Source organism: Mus caroli, chromosome 1, assembly GCF_900094665.2.
Source record: "Mus caroli chromosome 1, CAROLI_EIJ_v1.1, whole genome shotgun sequence".
Classification (NCBI taxonomy): Eukaryota; Metazoa; Chordata; class Mammalia; order Rodentia; family Muridae; genus Mus; species Mus caroli.
Window position 1 is genome coordinate 5,039,130 of NC_034570.1, and position 11,016 is coordinate 5,050,145.

General features: G+C 38.2%; 1 protein-coding gene and 1 pseudogene across 10 annotated transcripts in view; both read right to left on the bottom strand.

Annotated features, from left to right (window-relative positions):
• Positions 1-11,016, bottom strand: part of Sntg1 (syntrophin gamma 1) — an 835,208-nt gene that overhangs the window by 398,055 nt on the left and 426,137 nt on the right. The window lies entirely within an intron of this gene.
• LOC110290144 lies at positions 3,649-4,390 on the bottom strand (annotated as a pseudogene). Its single transcript, XR_003834992.1, has one exon. The product of XR_003834992.1 is annotated as an RING-box protein 2 pseudogene (transcript).

Consider the following 11,016-nt stretch of genomic DNA (forward strand, 5'->3'; position numbering starts at 1 on the left):
AGAGAGAGAGAGATTGAGAAGGGAGGAAGGAAGGAAGGAAGGAAGGAAGGAAGGAAGGAAGGAAGGAAGGAAGGAAGGAAGGAAGGAAAGACAAAGACTGACTCCCCTCCCTCTCCCCTTCCAACTCCCTCTCCCATTAGATCACTGTCTAGTTTAGTATCACTGTGGTACTAACTCTGAAAAACAGTGTAGTGGGTAGACAGGTGGTATGGGTCCTAAGGGAAAACCTACTACTATTACTCTGCTAATGAACATAGTACTAACCTGACCCTAATGACATTGTTATACCCATAGATTAATGTATTTCTAAAATTTCTTCAGTGATGCTCGTATTTGCAGTAGATGGCAATTAGTACAGAGATGTACAAATGGACATGGTGTAGAGAATAAAAGACCGTGTGCAATCCTATAGGTGGAACAACAATATGAACTAACCAGTACCCCCCGGAGCTCATGTCTCTAGCTGCATATGAATCAGAAAACGGCCTAGTTGGCCATCAGTGGAAAGAAAGGCCCATTGGTCATGCAAACTTTATATGCCTCAGTACAGGGGAACGACAGGGCCAAGAAGTGGGAGTGGGTGGGTGGGGGAGTGGGTGGGGAAGCATGTGGGGGACTTTTGAGATAGCATTGGAAATGTAAATGAAATAAATACCCAATAAAAAAAAAGACTGTACTATTCAGTTATAAAATAACATCTATACTGCATTCCTTCCTACCAAATTCAAGGATTATTGCAGAAGAATGGAAGAATGACTGTAAGTCATAGTCTATGAATGAATGCATGGCAGCTGTACATACAAACTCACAGCAGTTTTGACTGCATGTAAAAGTCCTGAGAAAGCTCAAACCAAACCAAATCCAGTGAGGAAGAAAGAAGGTGGGCACAAAGTCCCGCCTCTATCCAGTGAAACATTGGCAACTGATAGCTGCTGCAAGAAAGGAGTCAGTCTTTAAGAGTGTTTCCACTGGTAGACAAAGCACACTCTTGTGGAAGGGCACATATCCTTGACTATATGGGCAGCATAATTTAACTTGGTGGGAAAACAAAATAAACAAAGAAACAAAACAGACACAACGTTTAGTCAGTAGGGAAAGTGGCTGGATCTAGAAGAGCCTGACAGTGGGGTTGGAGAATGTTAATATTCATTGTACAAACTTCTCAAAGAAATTATTAAAAAGAAGCCAGGCATTGACATAAAAATCAAGAATTTGATTGTTTTAAGAATTTGGTTTGTAAAGGTTTTCTAATTAGAAGAATATAGTTTCATCGGAGCTACTATTTCTTTCTTTTTCCCAGAATGGGTTGAAACACTTTTACTCACTAGTTAGTTAAGCTCTTTCAAATTTGACTGAATACAAATCCTACTGCTCTGATAAAGAAGTAGTACATTTAACCACAAATTTAATAAAGTTTTATTTGTAGGTTTGAACTCTGTATGTTTTCATGTTTCCTTTTTCCAAATTAAATTCCTTGAACTTCTCTTGCAAGTGGTTTTGACATAATAATCAAAATAGTTCTGCCAAGAAGTTCTAGGCTGACTAGGGACATTCAGGTCTCAGCTGTGAAAATGAAATATAGGGCAAGTAGGATTTCTCCATGGATAAAGACACTTGACCCAAGTCTAATGACTTGAGTTTAAGACCCACGTGGTACACATGGTAGAGAGAACCAACTCCTGAAGTTTTTCTGTACCTTCCACAGACACATGATATAAACACTTAGACACAGAGATAGATATTTTACAATATGAACATTGGTAAGTATGCCAGGTAATGCTCTGTTCTTACTTCTAGAGTAGTAGCCTGACTAAGTGACCACTCTTAGTATGGTGGACCTGGGTGTGTAGGAGGTTTGCAGAAACACAAAGCAAGATAAACTTAACTTGAAACCATGAATTTTTTTCTTTAAATGTTGTGTTTAACTTATATAAGGAGAAGTTGCTCTTTAAGATAATCACATACTTTTTTTTAAGCTGCAAAATATTTTTATTGTAAAGATAGTCAACAGAGGTCAAAAATGCAAATGCTATCTCAGGACATTTTCCCTTGGTTCCTGAACTTCCAAGTTCCCATCAGCCTTTCTCTGGCTTTTATTGTCCTTTCAAACATGCTAACTGACTACATGTATATGTTGCTTTGAAACAAACACAAATCCATCTGATAATAAAACCAACCAAAACAGAAAGCAGGAACAAAGCACCAAGCCATGTTCCATTGTGCTTTTTTTCACATTTCCAACAGGAGACCTGTATAGCTCATACACTTTCAAAACTGAAGAGAAAAGTCAAATTAGTACTGTAACCACATAATGAAATACCAATGACTCTTCCATTCACAAGTTACTGAATCATCTGTAGAATTATGCAGGCTTTAAAATTTGAAAAGGGGGAGAAGGTTTGAAAAGAACTCTGAAAAAAAACTTTCAGTCTGCTGATTTCCCACATTTGAGAACTTAGTTACTGCAGCATGCCAGTGGTCAGAATATGCACAGCATGTCCATTGCTGTGCAGTGAGCAGGCTTATAGCCTAATGACTGCCACCAAACATAAAGAGAAAAACTACCAGTTCTCAAAGCAATCTCGACTGATGGTCACAATTTAGAAATATCAACTTCTACTCTATCTCCATATATTGCAAAATGATTTCAGAAACAGATTAAACATACAACTGTTTTATAAAAATAAAAATTGTTTGGACTTCATAAACACTGTACAATACCAAGTGTAAATCAAGATAATTTCACTAAAAAATTGATGGTGATTGAAGGCAGGGAATCCTGGCCAAACTCTGATCTCCTCCAGATCTATAAGACTCTATGTTCTATTGGGAGGATTTTCTCCTTTTTAATTTTTTATTAGATATTTTCTTTATTTACATTTCAATGTTATGTCCTTTCCTGGTTTCCCCTTTGGAAACACCTTATCCCATCCCCCACCCCCTGCTTGTATGAGGGTGTTCCTACAACACCTATCCACTCCCTCATTCCCCATACTGGCATCCCCCTACACTGGAGCATCAAATCTTCACAAGACCAAGAGCCTCTCCTCCCACTGATGTCCAACAAGGTCATCCTCTGCCAGCATTTACTATCACCTGAGTTTTTGATCTTAGCCATTCTGACTGGTATGAAATGGAATCTCAGGGTTGTGTTGATTTTCATTTCCACGATGACTAAGGATGTACAACATTTCTTTAGGTGCTTCTCAACCATGCAGTATTCCTCAGTTGAGAATTCTTTGTATAGCTCTGTACCTCATTTTTTTAATTGATGAATTAGTTTAATGAGTTTAAGAGTATATATCAAACTTTAATAACTCGAAGCACAATATTTTATTTATTAAAACATTGCATAATGAATTTCAGTGTTACACTAGTAAGCATTTTCCTACTAATATTTTGACTAAAACATACAATACAACCTTCGCAAAAACAGAAAACAGTTCTTCAGAACTAAGTGGTTGAACAGTCCAGGCTCCTGGCCAAGTCAAAGATGGAGAAATCAGGAGAAAAACCTGACAGTTACACCGTATTTACCCTCTTCACTGAGTGCAGGTTAAAATCCCCATTCACAGCAAATGAAGACAGCACGGGTTGCCTCGCTTGCCTCTCTCCCAACACAAAAAAGGATTAGGAGGAGTTGGCTTTTCAATGTATTTTATTTGTTACTGTAACATTCTTTTATCTACTTTTTAACCCTCAAGCATAAACACAAACAATGTTCTTCTGTGAACACAATGTTCCCACAGTCGTGGGTACTGACAGATAAACAAAGATCATTTTCTGGTGTTCTCGCTCTTCTATGCATACGTATCACACACACACCACAGAGGTAGGAAAGGCCATTTTTAACAAATTATCTTAATTGTAGAGAATTTCCCAAAACTAAACAGACAAATTAATAAAGCATGCCTTTGGTGAGTCTCAAAGGCATACAGCATCCTCTCTTTCTCAAGGGTGAATCCCCTGCAGTGTTTAGTCTTTGTCCAGTAACTCGATGGCAAGGTTGTCCAGGGTCAGCAACCACACCAGGAGCACCTGAGCCACCTCTCATTTGCCGATTCTTTGGACCACCCAGTCCTGCTGGCACAGAGGGCAGCAATTGTTCTGTTTCACCCACAAGGACATGCAGCAGTTGTGGAAGGAATGGTTACACTCTCCCCAGACCATGACACAGTCCTCTTGCTTGTTTTCAGCTTGACATCTAAGACAGGCATCCATCACCTGGACCCTGCAGATGGCACAGGTATCACACTCAATGTCCCAGCTCCACATGGCTACCGAGTTCCACTTCTTGAGGGAGAACATTTGTCTCCTCCCGACTTGGAGCCTGCGCTCTGGAGTGCAAAGAAAGGACGCAGGGTTCCTCGCCGTCCTCCATGACGGCCATGGCGGCGGCACAGAACCCCTCGTTTTTATATAGGGTTAATTGATTCTCTGGAGTCTAACTTCTTGAGTTTTTTGTATATGTTTGATATTAGTTAGCCCTCTATTGGATGTAGGGTTGGTAAAGATCTTTTCCCAATCTGTTGGTTGGTATTTTGTCCTATTGACTTTGTCTTACAGTAGCTTTGCAATTTTATGAGGTCCCATTTGTCAATTCTTGATATTAGAGCATAAGCCATTGGTGTTCTAATGAAGAAATTCCCCCCTGTGCCCATGTGTTTGTGCCTCTTCCCCACTTTCTCTTCTATTAGTTTCAGTGTATCTGGTTTTATGTGAAGGTCCTTGATGCACTTGGACTTGAGCTTTGTACAAGGAGATAAAAATGGATCAATTTGCACTCTTCTACATGATGAACTCCAGTTGAACCAGCACCCTTTGTTGAAAATGCTGTCTTTTTTTCCCCACTGGATGGTTTTATCTCCTTTGTCAAAGATCAAGTGACCATGGGTGTATGGACTCATTTTTGGGTGTTTAATTCTGTTCCATTGATCTACCTGCCTGTCTCTGTACCAATAACTTTTGTTTTTTTGCCAGGGGTAGTGGTGCTTGTGGAGGCAAAGTATGCCCTCAATTTCATTTAGGGATAAGGGGGATAGATTTAAGACACTATAGAATAGACTCAAATAGAGTATAATAGAACAGAACAGAGTTGAGCTGTTGGAGGTTAAAACAGTTGATGTGTTTTAAATACTTACAGCCACATATTTTTCAAAATATAACTCGTGTTTCCATAAATTCAAAAAATATTTTCCTATGTAATGATTTATGTATAAAAATATTTATCTAATCTACAAATTATAATTAGCCTTACATTAGCTACATTTATTTTTGCCTTTAATACAAGACTAAAATAAACAAGCCAATTACTAATACTTAAACATATTGGGTTTTGATATTGAAAGTATATATAAATATATGTGTGTGTGTTTGTGTGTGTGTGTAATATATGTTATATGTATATTTTGTATTAAAATTTGAGTTACTCTTGGCACAAATAAAAAATACAAATAAAAGTGCAAAGGCAGTCTCTGCAGGCAGCTTAGGGTAAACCACTTCAATGCTCACTGCTTACTTTGATTAAGGCTGTGACACACTGGAAATTCCCATGTACAAGAACAGTAGAAGCAGCTTGATTAATAAAATCATGGCTTCCTTAAATCTATCTGAAGACTCATGTTTAACTATTGTTGTTAAATAGATTAATTTCTACTTAAAATTTAAATATAAATAATAGAGATATAGATAAAACTAAAGAGTGATGGTTTCATAACTATCTCTACATATGACAATATCTTCTCAAAGTCTTCAAACTATAGAAATATATAAGGGGCTGGTGAGATGGCTCAGTGGGTAAGAGCACCCGACTGCTCTTCCGAAGGTCCAGAGTTCAAATCCCAGCAACCACATGGTGGCTCACAACCATCCGTAACGAGATCTGGCGCCCTCTTCTGGAGTGTCTGAAGACAGCTACAGTGTACTTACATATAATAAATAAATAAATCTTTTAAAAAAATACTAGAAATATATAAACTAAGCAGAAGAAAATGTAACTGCCTATTCATTCTGTGGAGTAAAACAAGTTACAGGCTTTTGTTTTCTGTCACAGGACAACAAAATTGTAACTGCACAGGTAGTGATTATGCCATTTTTATACCTAAGCAGTCTGAGTGGCTTGGATGAAGTGAAATCACTATGTTTGTGATGGTAAATGCAATCTGAGACAAAATAGGCAGTCATGATAAAAACAACGTGTTTTTTGAAAATGATTCCCTGACAATGATCTTATATATAATAAAATAAATATAAAATATTGTATTTAAGCTGAAAATGACCTTCATTATTTTGATGCCATCTACTGTTGACTGAGCCTTGTTATGCCATTCACTTTGATTAAACCAGGTTCAACCACTGCACTCCATGTCTTCTTAAATTCACTAAGACATTCCTGTTAAATTCCATCTTATTTGGGAAATAGACCCACTAACAGGCCTTTTCTATCTATGTAATTTCTCTCATTCCTCCAATCTAAATTCATCATTAGGGTTCAGTAATACAGACCAGTGTAGCAAGTGTGTGCCTAACAGTGCAGGTCCAAGAATCAATACTCAAAAATCATGCAAGTGAATGAATGACTCTAAAAGAACAGACAACCTTCTGTGTATTTTATTCCTCATGTCAGATAGCACTGTCTAACATTAATGTTATACAAATCTCCATTCACATCTGAGGCCCAGGGACAGGATATCATTCTCATAAGAACTTGTGGAATAAGCTTACATAAATGTTCCTTGAAGAGATTATACACTTACTGAATCACTATTACTTGTATAAAAATCTGTGGCTAATATCTCCTAAGAACGGTACAACCAACCAGGAAGAGAAAACATTAGAGATCAATCCTTATCTTTTATTTGTTTCTTAGTTTTAATTCCAGGGTATGAGCTATTTTGATAGCATTGACCATACCACTGTGTACTTAACAGTAGCTCAGTAAAATATTTTTATAATTAATTAAATTGCAAAGCCAATCTTTCCAGGAATCATTGGCCTAAGCCACTGCAATGCTTGCTGCCTTCTGTTGTTCAAGTCTATGACACACTGGAAATTCCCATGTACCACATGAACAGTGAAAGCAGCTGAACTTGAAAACAGTCATGGCTTCCTTTAATTTTTCTGAAGAAGACCCATAGTTGAAGATTGGGCTTAAATTAATTTCCACTTGAAATTAAAACACATTCTCAAAAAAATTTCAAGTATTTTCTGTCTTATTCTTTTCTAGATAAACGAACTTTAGGATTTGAACTATTTTTATTGAGAAATCTTTTCATTGTTTAACATTTTAGAGACAATAGAGATATAATCTGAAGAGCTATGGATATACTTTTTTTTATTTTTTACCTTTAAAATTCTTATAAGCAGAGTCTTAGTAAACTATTCTATTCACCATATGAGTATTGTAGCCATCATTTTTAGCTAAAGAAAAGGTGAGTGGAAAGAGAGGCTTCATCAGAGGTCAAATGCTAGAGCTTTATCATGAACAAAATCACTTTAACATTTTATTTGTAAACAACAATCTGACTTGTATAGTCTGAACTAAATCTGAAAGAGCAGCGGCCTGTGACACAATGAACCATGTCACTAGACTAAAACCTGGTGAGGTCGAGAAGATTCAGGAACTCCAGGATTTCTCAAAATGGAGAAAAGTAGGTGTTTAAATCTACTCCTGAACAGGTTCCTGTCCTGATGATATGACCATGACACCCCATGGAGAGGACTATGGCAATCAGTCAAGTAGAGATTGTGGGAAGCAGGCCCCGTGAAACCTACTTGTTTACTGCCTTGCCTGAGCCTGCAAAGTGAGGCTGCATGCATGGGCTTCTGCCAGGCTGGACCGCTCCTTGTGACTGGGACCTGTCAGCCTATCTGTGAACAACCTGAGCTCGTGCCTGGAGCGTGTGTGAATTCTGATTGGATGAGGTGGGGTGGAGCTAGATGATGCTGTGAGTAGAAGTAGTAGAAGAGAAGCTGTTGCCCTTGCCATGAGTAGAAGTAGAGTAAGAGAAGCTGTTGTAATAGGAGTAGTTTAGCCCTTGCCCTAAAAAGAAGCTGCTGGGGACGAGAGCTGTAAAAGAAAAAGCCTGAAGTAAAGACATTGTTGCGTGAACCCGACTTGGTGTCCGGGCTGAAGACTGAGGAGACCGGAGACCGGGACAAGAGACAATACCTGAAGTCCTTCCACATGCAGATGAGGCATCCCTAACATCTCAGATCAAGCCAATAGAAAGCATCTGCCTCTAAATACTAACCCACCCCCAAATGTTCATAAGGTCCTCTCCTCAAGGAATAAAGTACACAAGTTATTTCACCAACGATCATCTGAGAATGTCTTACTGAGCTGTCTTATTTTCTTTCCCAAGGATTTTGTTGCTGGACCTCAACTCAGCCACACCAACCAGGTGTGCAAGCCTAACTGCAGCCACTTCCTGCTGACTTGGTGGCCCTGACCTTGTTCCCTAGCTGCCCAGTGCATCTCCCTGTCTGCCACTGACTCCAGAACAGCAGCAGGTGTGAAAGAGACCCAGAAGCCCACCTTGTTCAGTGAAAACCATCCACTCAGAGAGCTGCAACTCTTTAACCTCTCTGGCCCCACTAGAGCTCCACAGATCCATCATGGACAGTGCCTGGTATGCAGACTGACAGTGGCTTTCTCAGACTTTTAGAGCAGTACATAGTACACAGTACACAGAAGTACAAACCTGGGCAATTCAAATATATTCTGATAGTCAAACACATGAATTAGGACTATTTTATAAACAACATAAGAGAGCTATGAGGTGATAAGTGGGTATTTTTAAGTCAACAAATATATGGTCAATCATATCTGTAACTATAATAGAATGATAGAACAAGAGATAATTTTACATAGCCTGGGCCTCCTAAAAATGACGAAAGACAATGTTTAAGCATAGATTGAAAGATCATGATTTTCTAGAACCTTACATTAGTAATGTTCTAGAGACAGTTATAGCAGCTGATGAAGTGGCTTAGTGTATTAAGACCCTTTCCACCAAGCCTAATGACTTAGTTCAACCTCAAGAGCAACATGGTAGAAGAAGAGAACCAAATTGTCTTCTAAGTTACTACACACACACATACACACACACACACACAATAAACAAAATTTATTTTAAAAAGTTAAGGAAAAAAATCACTTTCCCTTTTAGTAGACATTTCTGGACTGCCTAACATCTTCTAAGAACTACATTATCTTGTAGTAAGCACACAAGTATTATCAATTCAGTTACGTTTCAGTAGGCGACATGAAGATATATACATTTTCACAAAATGCATATTATATTTACCAAGTAAAACTCTTGCAACAGGATAGGCACATTTGCAGAGCACAGTCTTGAAGAGGAAATGCTCAGAAAATAAAATGTGGGATGGATGCATTAGAGATGCTGTGAAGGTAGGTTTTGGGGTTGTTTGCTTGTTTTAACAATTGAGTCTATCATCTCATAATTTAATTCCTTCACACACAATTAGAGTTGATCAGTTTGCTTGGGCAACAAAGCAATTGACATTTCTTGACTTTGACAAATATTCTCTTTTAAAGCACCATCCCAGGCAGATGTTCTGTTACTGTTGATCTTAAGATGAGGGATGAAAGCATCTGGTTTTTAAGCAACAGGGCAAGTGCTTCTTAATGAAAGCAGACATACAAAAATAAAGCAAATTCAGGGCAGAAGATGATGGATTAGGCCAGGCAGAGAAAATCCCAGGGAGTGAAAGAAGGCTGTTTCTGCTACAGGGGTATATTCATTTTTCACTGTTACCCTAACAAGTCATCAGAGGTGTAGTGGCTTAGAACAGCTCTGCTTTATCAGCACCCAATTTTGTAAGTCAAAAGTCAGACATGGGATAGATGGACTCTTAATTCATAGACTCAAATGTTAAAATAGAGGGGGAATCAATCATCCATGAAGACAAAAGAATACTGGTGGTCTGTTTGGATTTCAGCCAGAGCAATCTGTTCAATTTGACAGCAGATGACAAATACTAAGATATATGATTTATGTTCTCATTATCAAACAGGACCATGCATCTGCATGAGACTGATTCTTTCTTTGTGTTCTGGAACCCTTATGGAATGGCAGCAGAAGAAAATCCCAGAACAGAAGTCCCTGTCTCCCCTACAGCCATGTCAGAACTCTCTCACCGGGCTTCTCCCACAAACTTCAACTGTCCCTTCCTTCTGCCAGATATCTAAGAACTGATCTGTTGCATAGAGTCAAGTTGTCAAATTAAACATATCATAATATTATGTTTCTCTATTAGGTGAAGTCATAAGTCATTGGAGTACTATCTCATTCTACATTCAACTCTCAAAAAGAATATGTTCTACATAAGGAAGGACTATTGTATTTATTTTTCCAATTCTTAGTAAGTTATAGATTCTAGCTTAATAAGGGAGGATGTAGAATACAATAGAAAGAGATTCTGGGAAAACATGAGGACCCAAGAAATGAGGCTGAAGCCATTGTAACATGCTCACAATCTTTTCAAAACACATTGAAAATGGCTTTAAACATAGTTGTTACTACACATAATTCTCTGGAAAAGGATTTAACATGTGAATGCTACTCCAAAAAGACTATGTGTATTCACATGATACTTTACCGGACATGAGAAAAGTCATTGGTATCTAGATGTCCTGTAATCACCTCTGCTTTCTCTTTTGATTTATCCTTAAATTGGGGTGGGGGGATATTGCTTGCTCGACTGATTGATTCTGAAAGAACTGATTCTTTGGCTAATTTAGATTGGTCTATGAAGAAAAAGTGAAAATGTTTAGGAGCTCGGTGGATCTGAAATTTTTGTTTGTTTATGTCTGATGATATTTTTCTCACTGTAGGAATTCAAGCATAGGAAATTGTGCAGCCCTGAAAAAATGTTCAACATCCTTAATCATNAGGGAAATGCAAATCAAAACAACCCTGAGATTCCACCTCACACCAGTCAGAATGGCTAAGATCAAAAATTCAGGTGACAGCAGATGCTGGCGAGGAT